Below are 16870 nucleotides of genomic sequence, written 5' to 3'. Positions count from 1 at the left end.
CCGTGTTTAGCACTAATTGAAGTTTATTTAGTGCTTTATCCAGGTTAGTTTTACCTAGAAGTGATAAAAGCATGGATTAGCTTTTCTGTATAATGTTTTTGCGATTTTTGCAATGTTACGAAGATGAAAAAATGCTGTCCTTGACATATTCTTGATATGTTCGCAAAAAGAGAGCAATGTAATGCCAAGGTCCTTCACAGTGTTATTTGAGATGACTGTAAAACCATCTAGATTAATTGTCAGATCCAACAGCAGCTATCTTTGTTTCTTGGGACCTAGAACTAACATGTCTGTTTTGTTCGAGTTTAAAATTTAAAAATATCCACTTCCTTATATCTGAAACACAGGCTTCCAGGGTAGGCAATTTTGGGGCTTCACCATGTTTCATTGAAATGTACAGCTGCGTGTCATCCACATAGCAATGAAAGTTGACATTGTGTTTCCGAATGACATCACCAAGAGGTAGAATATATAGTGAAAACAATACTGGTCCTCAAACAGAACCTTGAGGAACACAGAAACGTACAATTGATTTGTCAGTGGACAAACCATCTTTCCGACAGATAAGACCTGGTTTACCAGGCAAGGACTCCAAAATAATGTAGGATTGATGGTGTCAAAAGCAGCACTAAGGTCTAGGAGCATGAGAACAGATGCAGAGCCTTGGTCTGACGCCATTAAAAGGTAGTTTACCACCTTCACGAGTGCAGTCTCAGTGCTATGATGGGGTCTAAAACAAGACTGAAGAGTTTCATATACAATATTTGTCTTCAGGCAGGCAGTGAGTTGCTGCGCAATAGCTTTTTCTAAAACATTTGACTGGAATGGGAGATTCGATATAGGCCGATAGTTTTTTTACATTTTCCGGGTTAAGATTTGGCTTTTTCAAGAGAGTCTTTGTTGCTGCCACTTTTAGTGAGTTTGGTACACATCCGGAGGATAGGGAGCCATTTATTATGTTCAACATAGGAGGGCCAAGCACAGGAAATAGCTCTTTAATTAGTTTAGTTGGAATAGGGTCCAGTATGCAGCTTGATGGTTTAGAAGCCATGACTATTTTCATGAATTTGTCAAGAGATACAGCATTTAATAACTTGAGTGCCTCCATTGATCCTAGGTCCTGGCAGTTCTGTGCAGATTTAGGACAACTGAGCTTTGGAGAAATACGCAGATTCAAAGAGGTGTCCGTAATTAGCTTTCTAATGATCATGATCTTTTCATTTAAGAAGTTCATGAATTTATCACTGCTGAAGTGAAAGCTATCGTCTCTTGTTGAATGCTGCTTTTTAGTAAGCTTTGCGACTGTATGCACATTTTTGGGGGGATTGTTCTTATTCTCCTCAATTAGGTTGGAAAAATAGGATGATCGAGCAGCAGTGAGTGCTCTTCGATATTGCACGGCACTGCCTTTCCAAGCTAGTCGGAAGACTTCCAGTTTGGTGGAGCGCCATTTCCGTTTCAATTTCTGGAAGCTTGCTTCAGGGCTCAGGTATTTTCTGTATACCAGGGAGCAAATTTCTTGTGACAAATGTTTTTAGTTTTTAGGGGTGCGACTGCATCTAGGGTATTATTCAACGTTACATTTAGATCCTCAGTTAGGTGGTTAACCGATTTTTATACTCTGACGTCCTTTGGTAGGTGAAGGGAGTCTGGAAGGGAATCTAGGAATCTTTGGGCTGTCCGAGAATTTATAGCATGGCTTTTGATGATCCTTGGTTGGGGTCTGAGCAGATTATTTGTTGCAATTGAAAATGTAAGAAGATGGTGGTCCGATAGTCCAGGATTATGAGGAAAAACATTTAGATCCACAATATTTATTTCACAGGACTATCCATGGTATGACAGTGGCAATGAGTAGGTCTGGAGACATGTTGGACAAAACCCACTGAGTCGATGATGGCTCATAAAACCTTTTGGAGTGGGTCTGTGGACTTTTCCATGTGAATATTAAAGTCACCAAAAATGTGAATATTATCTTATTATTACCCTACAAGGTCCGATAGGAATTCCGGGAACTCATTGATGGAAGGCTGTATACGGCCCAGGAGACCTGTAAACAGTCGCTATAAAAAGTGATTGAGTAGGCTGCATAGATTTCATGACTAGAAGCTCAAAAGTTTTGTTTTTTTTGTAAATTGAAATTTGCTGTCATAAATGTTAGCAACACCTCTGCCTTTGTGGGATGCGAGGGGATATGGTCACTAGTGTAGCCAGGAGGAGAGGCTTAGTTTAACACAGTAAATTCATCAGGCTTGTGCCATGTTTCAGTCAGGCCAATCACATCAAGGTTATGATCAGTGATTAGTTAATTGACTATGATTGCTTTGAAGTGAGGGATCTAACATTAAGTAACCCTATTTTGAGATGTGAGACATCACAATCTCTTTCAATAATGATAGGAATGGAGGAGGTCTATATTCCAGAGAGATTGCTAAGGGGAACATCACCATGTTTTGTTTTGCTCAACCTAGATCGAGGCACAGACACGGTTTCTTGGGGATAGCTGAGCTGACTACACTGACTGTGCTAGTGGCAGACTCCACTAATCTTGCAGGCTGGCAAACAGCCTGCTGCTTGGCCTGCACCCTATCTCATTGTGGAGCTAGAGTAGAGTAGACAACATGGCTCACATCATTGGCTGTGTGTGTATGTGTGTTATATTACTATACTGTACGTATCAGGGCTCCAAAGGGACAAGGGTATGAGCACAGTTGGAACAATGAGACAGATATTTCACTGGAAGTAAAAATGTGAAGCATTCGGTTGGTGTTTCCACTCACTACCAAATACGGTAGTGAGAGGAAGCCTACTGGCGGACAATGGGAGGAGAGGGAATAAGATGGATTTTGTCCGACATTCTGCAATTCTTTCTCATCGATTAAACATTTGATCTCAATACAGTTTTCTGTTCCCAAAACTCAAATCTGTTTTGAACGGAGTGAGCTAAGTTTTGTAGACTTTATATTTTGCAAAAGTTTTTAAAAGCCATGCTGTTTAGGAGTGAAAAGGCGAATTGATTTATTGCACATGCACACTTCACAGAGTAGGCGTTCCCTAACGGAAATATGCAGATGTATACTAGAATGCACCAATAGGATATCGCTAACGCGTACTTGGTTCTGCCCACCTCCTTGCTTGTTCTGCCACTATGACTAATTTGTTCCCATTGGAAATGACAAGCTGTGGTCTATCTTAGTTTAGTTATAAATATATGTGGTATGAATGTGATAGTTAAAGACCCAGCGCAGTCAAAAACATGATTTCCTGTATTTGATGCATATAATTCCACACTAAGGTTGTAATAAAACTGTGAAATAGTCAAAATTATGATAATACCCTTTTAGTGTAAGAGCTGTTTGAAAAGAACATCTGGAGTTTTTGCCTGTTTTGGTGGGATGAAGTTTTGGCCTGCCTGGTGACATCACCAGGTGGTAATTTAGTTAATAGACCAATAAGAAAGAGTTTACAACTCTCTCTGCCAATAACAGGTAGTTTTCCGGTTTCCTCTCTCCACTTAGACCGCTCAAGCAAGATTTTTTCCTAGCAAACGTCTTGCTTAAGACATTGCTCTTGCTAAGAAGCTATTTTAGTTAATTTATTATTATTTTTTATTGAAAACAATCACATTAAGGAACTTAAATGTTACCCAGAAATGATTTGATATTTAGATAAAGGCCGTTTCATCGGGCCTTTAACACTTCCATGCCCTAGGCTCTAGTCTATCACTGTACCAGTTAAACAGCTTGGGAAACATTAGTGTGGATGAGTTGAATAACCTCCTCTTGATATTATTTTTTTTACAAGAGCTTGACAGCAGAACCTGACATCATTCTTTAAATCTTACACAATCTGTTCCTGCATAGAAGTGTTGAACGTTTGCACTCTAGAATGAATGGTGGCCAGTGCTTGAGAGAAAAAATATCTGAGTACAAAAGGTACTCGCACTTAAACCACAGAAAAAAACAAGGAGGTCGAGATGCAAAAATATATTTAATGTAATCCATGCTCTAAAGAATGCAAACGGAGAAAGTGCATCGTGCCAAACAAAAAAAACAGCATACATTTAGGCTTTTACGCCTTCATCAGTGCTGTACAAACTAATTAAGAGGAGACACATACTTAAGACGCACCTGTCACAGGCACAACAGGTACAGGTAACGAGACACACAGGTGCGTCTTCTTAAGTATGTGTCTCCTCTTAATTAGTTTGTACAGCACTGATGAAGGTGTAAAAGCCTAAATGTATGCTGTTTTTTTTAGCACTTTTTAGCACTTTGCATTTTAGCCTTTTGTAGTATTTTGAGCATGGATTAAATTAAGTATATTTTTGCATCTCTGCCTCCTTGTTTTTTTTCTCCTACATGGTTTGTAAAGAAGTGTTGAAAGTCATTTAATCCCTACAATCTTCCCTTTTAATTTGGACGTTTTTCAACGAGGAGTAACTTTCCTCTTCATCTGAGCAATGTAAGCAAAAAAAGCACTTAAACGACTCCTTATAAATGACAACAGAGGTTGAACATACAGTACTGGAGGAGAAATACGGTCTGGCTGTCCATGCTGCTTTTAAATCAAACGGCATCATCAGCCATGAATCAAATCTCTGCATTCCTACCATACTAATTATACAAACTGATGAAGGCTGTACTGTACAGAACAGAAGGCTGTCATCGATAATTAAAAAGAGGGACAGGCCCTATACGTAGTCTGAATTTATAATTAACACCAGAACATGTATGAACAAGTGTACGGAAGAGAGAGAGAGAGAGCATATAAAGAGGTGATATAGGAGTGTATAATGCAAGGCCCTGTGTCCCAAGTCTTATCATGTTTTGTGAATCTTTAACTAGTGTTCTACAGGAAGTAGTGTGACCTGATGGTGTACAAGTACAGTAATTATATTGTCACATTATAGAAACGTTGGTTCCACTATAGACCATATACTATGGTAATGTGATGGTTATATTCATGTAAGCTGAACACAGGTATAAGAGTACTAGTTAGCTACCGGCAATGTAATTGCACAGTACTTACATGGGTATTACCCTGTAACTACTAGGGTAAAAAGAGTATGTTCAGTACAGTAGTACTGAAGGAGTAAGGAAGGAAGTTGGCCTGTCCAGATTAGAGATGAGATACTCTCCTTCAAAAGTTAGTTACCTTTGTCTCGAAACCTATAATCCAATAACAACCGGCCCTGATTGGTGTATCACTGCCAATAGCGAGTGAGTGCATTGATTATTCCAGTTACTGTACTGTGTTCCTCCTTGGTCCTCCTCACTATGACTCGTCCAGAAGTAAACCTGTTGATACACTAATCCCATCTCTTCCTGCTGTGAGGGCTGTGTTACACAGCTAAATCTGGGCTGTGTTCAATAAGCACAAAACAGAAGGAAACCATTTCCTACCTGCTAGTGTTGAGCGATTAACCAAAATGTTGGTTCTTTTTCATTTTTTAAACAACTAATTGACCAACATCAGTTCAATTATTTTAAATCTATTTCATTTTCTTTTCTTTTTTTGTGAGCTCAATGTGCACATTGCACAGTTTCTCTAGAAATAAATCCGATCCAGCCCGAACTGTGCAATGTAGTAGGGAGTTCTAGTTTCCAACAAGCAAATGTACTACATAGTTAAGCGTATAATTAACTACAATGATCATAATCCATTGAGCATCTATGTGTCTGGTCTGTGTTTCTTTTACGGCTGCTATGGAAGAGATAGAAGAATGCTTGATCATGAGGTGATATAGAGAGCAGTTGTTGCTTCATGAGGTACACTATATATACAAAAGTATGTGGACACCCCTTCAAATTAATGAATTCAGCTATTTCAGCCACACCCATTAATGACAGGTGTATAAACTCGAGCACACAGCCATGCAATCTCCAAAGACAAACATTGCCGGTAGAATGGCCTTACTGAAGAGACTTTAAACGTGGCACCGTCATAGGATGCCACCTTTCTAACAAGTCAGTTCATCAAATGTCTGCCCTCAGCCGCAAAGTGGTAAGCCACACAAGCTCACAGAACGGGACCGCAGAGTGCTGAAGCGCAGCGTGCAAAAATCTGTCTGTCCTCGGTTGCAAAACTCACTACCGAATTCCAAACTGTAAGCACAAGGGCTTTTGGAAGTAACGTCAGCACAATAACTGATCATCAGGAGCTTCATGAAATGGGTTTCCATGGCCAAGCAGCCACACACGAGCCTAAGACACCATGCGTCAGCTGGAGTTGTCACGTTCTGACCTTAGTTCCTTTGTTGTGTCTTTGTTTTAGTTTGGTCAGGGCGTGAGTTGGGGTAGTCTATGTTCTTTTTTCTATGTTGTGTTTATGTGTTTGGCCTGGTATGATTCTCAATCAGAGGCAGGTGTTGTTCGTTGTCTCTGATTGAGAATCATACTTAGGTAGCCTTTTCCCACCTGTGTTTTGTGGGTGATTATTTTTCCGTGTTTGTTCCACACGGGACTGTGTCGGTTTTAATTTATTTCTCTTGTTCCTTTAGTTTTCTGTGTCCAGTGATATTTCATTAAAATATATCATGAACACATACCACGCTGTGCTTTGGTCCTCCTCTCCTTCCACTGAAGACAACCGTTACAGATTCACCCACCAACCAAAGACCAAGCAGTGTGGTGTCGGGCAGCAGTGATCTCCGGACTCATGGACATGGGATTCGATTTTGGGCGGAAAAGGACCCTGGGCACAGGCTGGGGAATATCGCCGCCCCAAGGCAGAGCTGGAGGCAGCGAAAGCTGAGCGGCGATATGAGGAGGCAGCACGGCAGCGCGACAGGCACGAGAGGGGGGTGTGGCAGAATCAGGTTGGAGACCTGAGCCCAGTCCTTGTGCTTACCGTAAGAAGCACAGTACTGGTCAGGCACCGTCTTATGAGGTCAAGCACACGGTGTCGCCAGTACACGCTCATAGCCCGGTGGGCTTTAGGCCAGCCCCCCGCAAGTGCCAAGCGAGAGTGGGCATCCAGCCAGGGCGTGTTGTGCCAGCTCAGCGTGTTTGGTCTCCGATACGCCGTTTTGGCCCAGGGTATCCTGCACCGGCTCTGCGTGCTGTGTCTCCGAGGCGCTGGGAGGGTGCAGTGCGTTCTATGCCTGCGCTCCGCCCGTGCCGGGTGAATGTGGGTATTGAGCCTAAAGGAGAGGTGCGAGTGGTATGCACCAGATCTCCAGTGCTCACCCACAGCCCGGTTCAACCTGTGCCTGCACTCTGGATGGTCTGGGCTAAAATGGTGATCCAGCCGGTAGGAGTGGTGCCAAGGCTGCGCACCAGGGCTCCAGTGCTCCCCCACAGCCCAGTCCATCCGGTGCCTCTTCCAAGCACCAGGCCTCCTGTAGGTCTCCCCAGCCTGGTGGGTCCTGTGGCAGCCCCACGCACCAGGCTGTCTCTCCGTCTCCTCCCTCCAGGTCCGCCTGTCTGTCCCGAGCTGCCAGAGCCACCCGTCTGTCCTGAGCTGCCAGAGCCGCCGTCTGGGGTACTGTCACGTTCTGACCTTAGTTCCTTTGCTATGTCTTTGTTTTAGTTTGGTCAGGGCGTGAGTTGGGATGGGTAGTCTATGTTCTTTTTTCTATGTTGTGTTTATGTGTTTGGCCTGGTATGGTTCTCAATCAGAGGCAGGTGTCGTTCGTTGTCTATGATTGAGAATCATACTTAGGTAGCTTTTTCCCACCTGTGTTTTGTGGGTGATTATTTTTCCGGGTCAGTGTTTGTTCCACACGGGACTGTGTCGGTTTTAATTTATTTCTCTTGTTCCTTTTGTTTTCTGTGTCCAGTGATATTTCATTAAAATATATCATGAACACTTACCACGCTGCGCTTTGGTCCTCCTCTCCTTCCACCGAAGACAACCGTTACAGGAGTGGAGTAAAGCTCACCGCCATTGGACTCTGGAGCAGTGGAAACGCATTCTCTGGAGTGATGAATCACGACCTCTACCCCATCGAACACTTTTGGGATGAATACCGATCATTGCCCGACCTCAGTAATGATCTTGTGGCTGAATGTAGCAAGTCCCAACAGCAATGTTCTAACATCTAGTGGAAAGCCTTACCAGACATCAATGCATGAAGTGAAAATATGTTTTTAGTGGAAGTAAGGATTCTCTCCTAAATTAAGTTTAAATCAAGTTAAATTACTCAAATTAAAGGCTTGTTTGCGAGTGATCCCAAGCCCCTGGGAGGCCTTCTGCAGCTGGCCCTCTAACCAGGCCTCCTGGACGTCTCTCCGGTCCGGACAGGCTGACACACCAAAGAACAGCTGGGTTGGGATTACAGTACAGGTTAATGTTATTTAGATAATGTCGTCATCAAGCTTTATGTATACAGAACATTTCAGACATGGAATGCAGAGCAATGTGCTTCACAGAAAAAAAAACGAATAAAAAACATTGAAACTTTTACTACAAAACAAACATAAGAGGATGAAAAAAAATAAAGAATAACAATAAAAACTGAACGACTAAAAAGCACACTAAGATTTCCACAGTTTTGGCCCCTTTAGGTTCTCTGGCAGGCTATTCCAGAGGCTGGGGGCATAGTAACTAAAGGCTGCCTCTCCATGCCCCTTGGTCCCAGGCTTTGGGATTGTTAAAGGGCCAGTGCAAGGGAACCTGAGGGACCTACTGGGTACATAACTTAAAAGTATGTTTGACATGTATTGGGGTGCACAATTGTGGATTGATTTAAAAACCAACCGAAGAATCTTAAAATGAATTCTAAAACTCATAGGCAGCCAGTGTTGTGTGCTCTCCCACTGGTCTTGGTCACTACCCATGCTGCAGCACTCTGTATATTCTGCAGTTGACCAATGGCTTTCCAATGGCTTTTTGTTACTTGTCATGTTTTGTGTTATTTGTGGACCCCAGGAAGTGTAGCTGCTGCTTCTGCAAAAGCTAATGGGGATCCAAATAAACAAACAAAACAGTAGTATCCTAATTCATATTGGATTAAAGTGTTAGCTAAGGGGTGGCACTCTGCCCCTGCCATTCATGCAATTGTTTCTATCTGGGTCAAAATTACCAGTGTTTATATAAGGGACTGTAAGGGTTTTGTATAATCTCCTTCTACAGTATGTTTTCATCTCACTCTAGCCACCCACCAAGAAGCTGAAGTAGTCGTCTCCCCAGGCGTTGCAGAACTGGGCTACAGTCTCCAGGGTGGGTGTGTTACCCAGGTCATGGTTCTCACTGACAAAAACCAGAGGGATGGAGGTGTCTGTACCCCTCAGAGCCACCTTCAAGTCCCGTGCCTGTCCCTCCCGGAACGGGGTGCCTGCATGGTGGAGAGAGGACACACTCACTGTTAGGGGTCGGCAAGTGGCGACCTGTGGGCTAGAAATAGCCCAAGCCTGTCTTTTATCCGGCTTGAAATTGGTGGTATTATTTCTAACTTCCAAGGTAGTTTTTTTTCTCCATTTAATGTTTCGATGGATATTATGCCCCCCTGCCTGTTCACAACATTCATTACCATCCACATATTAAAAACTGAGAAATTGAACAAAGTGAATATATCTGCTCTGTGAATAAAGTATGGAGAAAGAGTAAAATAAGTATATTTATAATTTACAATCAAACCAAAAAAAAAATAGGATAGCTCCTTCTGTCATTTAAATCTGGTGCTTGTATTCCCCATTCAAGCAGCTGTGGTGTCTGTACTGTATCAATCCCTGCATGCATTGACTTTATTAACATTTAGGGATCCTCGTGGGGTGGGGAGCCAATCAGCCCATATGTCCTGCAGAAAGGAATGGACGAGCATCTAATTATCTGATGACTGATGTGGAGACCGGAGAGACTTAACCAAATCAGAGAGCCATCTGGACTAATAGTTACAATACACTAACATGATTTAGACGAGAGGAACATTTATCGTATAGAGCAACAAAATCAGTCAAGTAAGAAAGAATAACAATCAAATGAGGTACAACGACTGCCAACTGACTGCTGATTGCTGCTGTGAACAAAGGGACAATACAGGGAGTCTGGTCTGAGGCTTTCAACAATATGTGTCATTATGTTAAATACAACTGGTAAATAAATGCTCCTGTCCTCTTAAATACATTTTCAAAACAATAATACAATTATAAAAAAGGAGCCCTCACATACAGACACAGATAGATATACAGGCTACTGTTGTTAGATCCACCACACTACACCATTCAAGGCTACTGTTGTTAGATCCACCACACTACACCATACAGGCTACTGTTGTTAGATCCACCACACTACACCATACAAGGCTACTGTTGTTAGATCCACCACACTACACCATACAAGGCTACTGTTGTTAGATCCACCACACTACACCATACAAGGCTTCTGTTGTTAGATCCATCACACTACACCATACAAGGCTACTGTTGTTAGATCCACCACACTACACCATACAAGGCTACTGTTGTTAGATTTGCATCCTTTAGTACAAACTCAAAAAAGTTCTGGGACACTGTAAAGTCCATGGAGAATAAGAGCACCTCCTCCCAGCTGCCCACTGCACTGAGGCTAGGAAAGACTTTCACTACCGGTAAATCCAAAATAATTGAGAATTTCAATAAGCATTTTTCTACGGCTGGCCATGCTTTCCACCTGGCTACCCCTACCCCGGCCAACAGCCCTGCGCTCCCCACAGCAACTCATCCAAACCTCCTCCACTTCTCCTTCATCCAAATCCAGATAGCTGATGTTCTGAAAGGGCTGCAAAATCTGGACCCCTACAAATCAGCCGGGCTAGACAATCTGGACCTTCTCTTTCTAAAATTATCTGCCAAAATTGTTGCAACCCCTATTAGTAGCCTGTTCAACCTCTCTTTCGTATCGTCTGAGATTCCCATAGATTGGAAAGCTGCAGCGGTCATCCCCCTCTTCAAAGGGGGAGACACTCTAGACCCAAACTGCTACAGACCTATATCTACTCTAGCCGGCCTTTGTAAGGTCTTTGAAAGCCAAGTTAACAAACAGATTACTGACCATTTCAAATCTCACCGTACCTTCTCCGCTATGCAATCTGGTTTCAGTGCTGGTCATGGGTGCACCTCAGCCACGCTCAAGGTCCTAAACGATATCATAACCGCCGTCGATAAGAGACATTACTGTGTAGCTGTATTCATCAACCTGGCTAAGGCTTTCGGCTCTGTCAATCACAACATTCTTATTGGCAGACTCAACAGCCTTGTTTTCTCAAATGATTGCCTCGCTTGGTTCACCAACTACTTCTCAGATAGAGTTCAGTATGTCAAATTGGAGGGCCTGTTGTCTGGACCTCTGGCAGTCTCTATGGGGGTGCCACAGGGTTCAATTCTCGGGCCGACTCTCTTCTCTGTATACATCAATGATGTCGCTCTTGCTGCTGGTGATTCTCTGATCCACCTCTACGCAGACGACACCATTCTGTATACTTCTGGCCCTCTTTGGACACTGTGTTAACTAACCTCCAGATGTGCTTCAATGCCATACAACTCTCCTTCCATGGCCTCCAACTGCTCTTAAATGCAAGTAAAACTAAATGCTCTTCAACCGATCACTGCCCGCACTTGCCCGCCCTTCCAGCAATACTACTCTGGACGGTTCTGACTTAGAATATGTGGACAACTACAAATACCTAGGTGTCTGGTTAGACTGTAAACTCTCCTTCCAGACTCACATTAAGCATCTCCAATCCAAAATTAAATCTAGAATCGGCTTCCTATTTCGCAACAAAGCATCATTCACACATGCTGCCAAACATACTCTCGTAAAACTGAAGATCCTACCGATCCTCGACTTTGGTGATGTCATTTACAAAATAGCCTCCAACACTCTACTCAACAAATTGGATGCAGTCTATCACAGTGCCATCTGTTTTGTCACCAAAGCCCCATATACTACCCACCACTGCGACCTGTATGCTCTCGTTGGCTGGCCCTCGCTTCATACTCGTCGCCAAACCCACTGTCTCCAGGTCATCTATAAGTCTCTGCTAGGTAAAGCCCCCCCTTCTCTCAGCTCACTGGTCACCATAGCAGCACCCACCTGTAGCATGCGCTCCAGCAGGTACAGTATATCTCACTGGTCACCCCCAAAGCCAATTCTTCCTTTGGCCGCCTCTCCTTCCAGTTCTCTGCTGCCAATGACCGAAATGAACTGCAAAAATCTCTGAAGCTGAGACTCTTACCTCCCTCACTAGCTTTAAGCACCAGCTGTCAGAGCAGCTCACAGATCACTGCACCTGTGCATAGCTGATCTGTAAATAGCCCATCCAATCTACCTCATCTCCATACTGTATTTATTTATTTATTTATCTTGCTCCTTTGCACCCCAGTATCTCTACTTGCACATTCATCTTCTGCACATCCTACCATTCCACCATTTAATATCTATATTGTAATTACTTCGCCACCATGGCCTATTTATTGCCTTACTTCTCTTATCCTACCTCATTTGCACATGCTGTATATAGATTTTTCTACTGTATTACTGATTGTATGTTTGTTTATTCCATGTGTAACTCTGTGTTGTTGTATGTGTCGAACTGCTTTGCTTTATCTTGGCCAGTTGCAAATGAGACATTTTTCTCAACTAGCCTACCTTGTTAAATAAACGTGAAATAACATTTTTAAAGATTCTCCACACTACACCATACTGCTGTTAGATCCACCACACTACACCATACAAGGCTACTGTTGTTAGATTCTCCACACTACACCATACTGCTGTTAGATCCACCACACTACACCATACAAGGCTACTGCTGTTAGATCCACCACACTACACCATACTGCTGTTAGATCCATCACACTACACCATACAAGGCTACTGCTGTTAGATCCACCACACTACACCATACAAGCATTAGCTGCTATGACACGTCCATGGATCAGCAGCCCCAAACCTGCTCAGCTACAGGTCCTGACAGAGATCATTGCGGCGAGGTCAGCATTTTTCATGCAGCAGTTAGGAACGGGCGGTCAGACGGACAATTTTGGGATTCAAATATTTTTGTCGTCCCGCAGAATATTTGGAAACAGTCGACTTTCTGATTGGAATGCGTTAGCCTAGGCCTACTTATTGTATTGAAAGCACATCTTTTAAATCGTTTTTTTTTTTACCCCTTTTTCTCCCCAATTTCGTGGTATCCAATTGTTGTAGTAGCTACTATCTTGTCTCATCGCTACAACTCCCGTACGGGCTCGGGAGAGATGAAGGTTGAAAACTTGCGTCCTCCGATACACAACCCAACCAAGCCGCACTGCTTCTTAACACAGTGCGCATCCAACCCGGAAGCCAATGTGTCAGAGCAAACACTGTGCACCTGGCCACCTTGGTTAGCGCACACTGCACCCAGCCCGCCACAGGTGTCGCTGGTGCACGATGAGACAAGGACACCCCTACCGACCAAGCCCTCCCTAACCCGGGCGACGCTAGGCCAATTGTGCGTTGCCCCACGGACCTCCCGGTCGCGGCCGGTTACAACAGAGCCTGGGCACGAACCCAGGGACTCTGATGGCACAGCTGGCGCTGCAGTACAGCGCCCTTAACCACTGCGCCACCCGGGAGGCCCTGAAAGCACATCTTTGTCACATTATACACACACTGCGTCAAGTTAAGTAGCTTACCTCTACTCTCCTAGTTGTGTGTGCAAGATCAGGTAAACCCAGTATATGTGTGGTCTAAATGAAATAGAATAGGCTGCCTATGCATGGGTGGAGAATGTCATGGCAGTTATCTTTCCAAGGAAATGTAATTAAATATGATGAGTCTATAGTTTACTACAGTGTCTATAACTAAATCGTGTTAATGGACAGAAGTGGAGGGCGCTCAACCAACGTGAGTTGAGGTGCAATCCATTTTTTAAATCATAGTTTAAAAGGAAAAGGTGCAACGCCAGCACAGGGAGATCGTTCAAGACTGACATTGACATTGAGGACGTTGGGAAATGCCCAACCATAGGGGCAACAGTGAGCGCTATTGCATAAAGCAGGCTTGAGTTTTGCTAGGGCATTGTGGAGGTGGGTGTTGGAGGGGCTGGCGGTTGAGCATAATTCCATGACTCTGGATCAAAAGCGTGTGTGTTCAATCCCATGTGTGAATGGGGATAATTCCATGATGCTGGATCAACAATGATTGTGTTCAATCCCATGTGTGAATGGGGATAATTCCATGATGCTGGATCAACAATGATTGTGTTCAATCCCATGTGTGAATGGGGATAATTCCATGATGCTGGATCAACAATGATTGTGTTCACCATTCAGAATGAGTGCCTAAATTTAACCCTTAAGTTCTAAATTTGACGTTTGGAGAAATGGAACGATACAGAGCAGGAGCAACAGGAACACTTCAATTTGACCTTTGGAGAACGTGGATGAACGTCTAACTGCAGGGAGACTGTGAGAACTTGTTAGCGTGTGGTCTCAATTAAATAGAGTAGTCTAGCCTATGCATGAGCGGACAAGCACCTGGCAGTTAAGCACCTGACCAAGGAGCTATTGAAGTGTCATGTAATAAGGTGTGAGATGAAAATGGACAAACTAAAGGGTGTGCAACATAGAAGTGTAGTCAGTGGTCATTCTGAACGTCAGTAGGTCACATGACCAAAGAGCTATTGAAATTAGAAACATTGAAAAACATAGAAAATTCATGTAAAAACATGTGAGATGAAAATGGACAAACTAAAGGGTGTGCAACATAGAAGTGCCACGGATCTTGTACATATAGGGAGAAACATAATGCTGTACCACTAGAGAAAGATATACTTAGAGTGCATTTGCCATTCTGGTAAAATGCATTGTCTATTGTATAGGACAGGAAACCAAAGTAAGGCCATGAGAGCATAGGACAGCTGGACATACCAAGGTCAGAGGGACACACAAAGGAGGGGGTCAGCCAAATGACCAACGGATGGACTATAGACATAGGGCATATATTTTTAGGACATGAACAGAAGAGACACATAGTCTACCAGTCCTAATAAGGAGGAGGATAAGAGGATAAGAGGATAAGATGGGATAAGATGGGCATGTATTATTTTTGGGACATGAAGAAGTCCTGTCACCATTATAACTTGACTAAAAGCAGATATGGGCGTTATTGGGCGTGAACAAGCAGGATGCACAGATTGGGATATAATGGTGGCAGATGGACTGAGGGAAATAACTTCATTTGCATGTGGGATGGACTCATATGTTGTATGTGTATAAATCAGAGCCAGAGCTCTGGGAAAGTGTGTGTTCCGCGGACCATCTAGGCTTCTGATATGTTTGTATTAAAAGCCTACATTGAATTCACAAGTTCTTGTAAGTGTTATATTTTGTAACGATCCTCCACGACAATCCCTCTGGAACTTTCATTGCGCACACCTGGCCCCTATTCCCACTGATTGCATTTGTATATATGTGCCCTTTGTTCACCATGGTGCTGTCGATTATTGTTACTATGTCCGTTGGTGTGTGTGAGTACCTGTGCTGTGTGTTTTGGGCTTTCGTACCCTTAGGGATTGCGCAGATGATTACGGGTCTCGTCCCGTGTGCTAATCATCGTGCGTGTGTGTATTTATTCAAGGTACTTCTCGCTCTTTTGTTTGGGTGTCAACCCTGTGTTTCTGTTACGTGTTTGTTTGGGTTTCAACCCTGTGTTTCTGTTACGTGTTTGTTTGGGTTTCAACCCTGTGTTTCTGTTACGTGTTTGTTTGGGTTTCAACCCTGTGTTTCTGTTACGTGTTTGTTTGGGTTTCAACCCTGTGTTTCTGTTACGTGTTTGTTTGGGTTTCAACCCTGTGTTTCTGTTACGTGTTTGTTTGGGTTTCAACCCTGTGTTTCTGTTACGTGTTTGTTTGGGTTTCAACCCTGTGTTTCTGTTACGTGTTTGTTTGGGTTTCAACCCTGTGTTTCTGTTACGTGTTTGTTTGGTCTTCGTCCCCGTGCCTTTACGCGGCACTCCGTAATTGGGTGGAATAAAAAAAACTATTACGCATTCTTGCGCCTGTCTCTCGAATAATTCATGCCAACGTGACAAGAAGGATAGTCAGTGGACATTCTGAACTTTGTTGGAGGTCAGTATGTCACATGACCAAGGAGCTATTGAGGTTTGAAAAATGTTTGTAAAAATGTGTGAGATGAAAATGGACAATCTAAAGCGGGTGCGATGTGTAGGGCCACTGACTGTACATTCTGAACCTTGTTTGAAATCAGCAGGTCACATGACCAAGGAGCTATTGAAATACAAAAATGTAAATAAATAACTTAACATAGTGTGAGATGTAAATCGACAAAAAAAAAGGTGTGTGCAATGCTTTGCTATGCCGTCGGGTTAGCTATAACCAGTTTGGAATGTTTTAGGAGTAATGGTTAAAGAGCTATTGAAATTTGAAAAATTTGATTTGTCACTATGTTGACGGTCCCTAACTGCTGTTGGTAGACATAAGGGAAACTACAGGTGAATATCCAACCTGAATCTGTCTTTACCTCGGTGGTGGGCGTCAGACAGAAATCCAGAGGGTGTGGGCAGGTGCCATATGAAAAGTTGCGTGCTGGAGCAGGATGAATAAATCGGTTCTGTGCAGCTGTAGCTCCAGTCCTGCTACAGTTATACCTCATCAATCTGCATTTGGGACAAGTCAATACCACAGTATCGGTGAGTGATGATGAGACTAAGATTTTTCACATTAGGGTACTTGGGGGTAACTAGCTGCCCCTAACAACAATGTCTAATTGCTGGCACAAAAAAAGCAATGTTTAGGAAAATAAAGTGTATCTGGATGAAGGTCATGCTTTGGTGAATAAACTATAAAGGGACATAAATGGCTATTAAATCCATTTAATCAGTGTTATTTACAAATTCTTAAGTAAGTAATACTTAAAATCTAAGTCTAGTTGTCATATTTTAATTA

At 43.1% G+C, this 16870-nt stretch overlaps 1 protein-coding gene across 1 annotated transcript in view; it reads right to left on the bottom strand.

The window, feature by feature from the left end:
* cpped1 (calcineurin-like phosphoesterase domain containing 1) overlaps window positions 1-16870 on the bottom strand; it is a 66594-nt gene that overhangs the window by 19766 nt on the left and 29958 nt on the right.

This window comes from Oncorhynchus mykiss, chromosome 20 (genome assembly GCF_013265735.2).
Source record: "Oncorhynchus mykiss isolate Arlee chromosome 20, USDA_OmykA_1.1, whole genome shotgun sequence".
NCBI lineage: Eukaryota > Metazoa > Chordata > Actinopteri > Salmoniformes > Salmonidae > Oncorhynchus > Oncorhynchus mykiss.
Note: the sequence above shows the minus strand (reverse complement) of the source record. Positions and strands in the feature narration are given on the sequence as shown.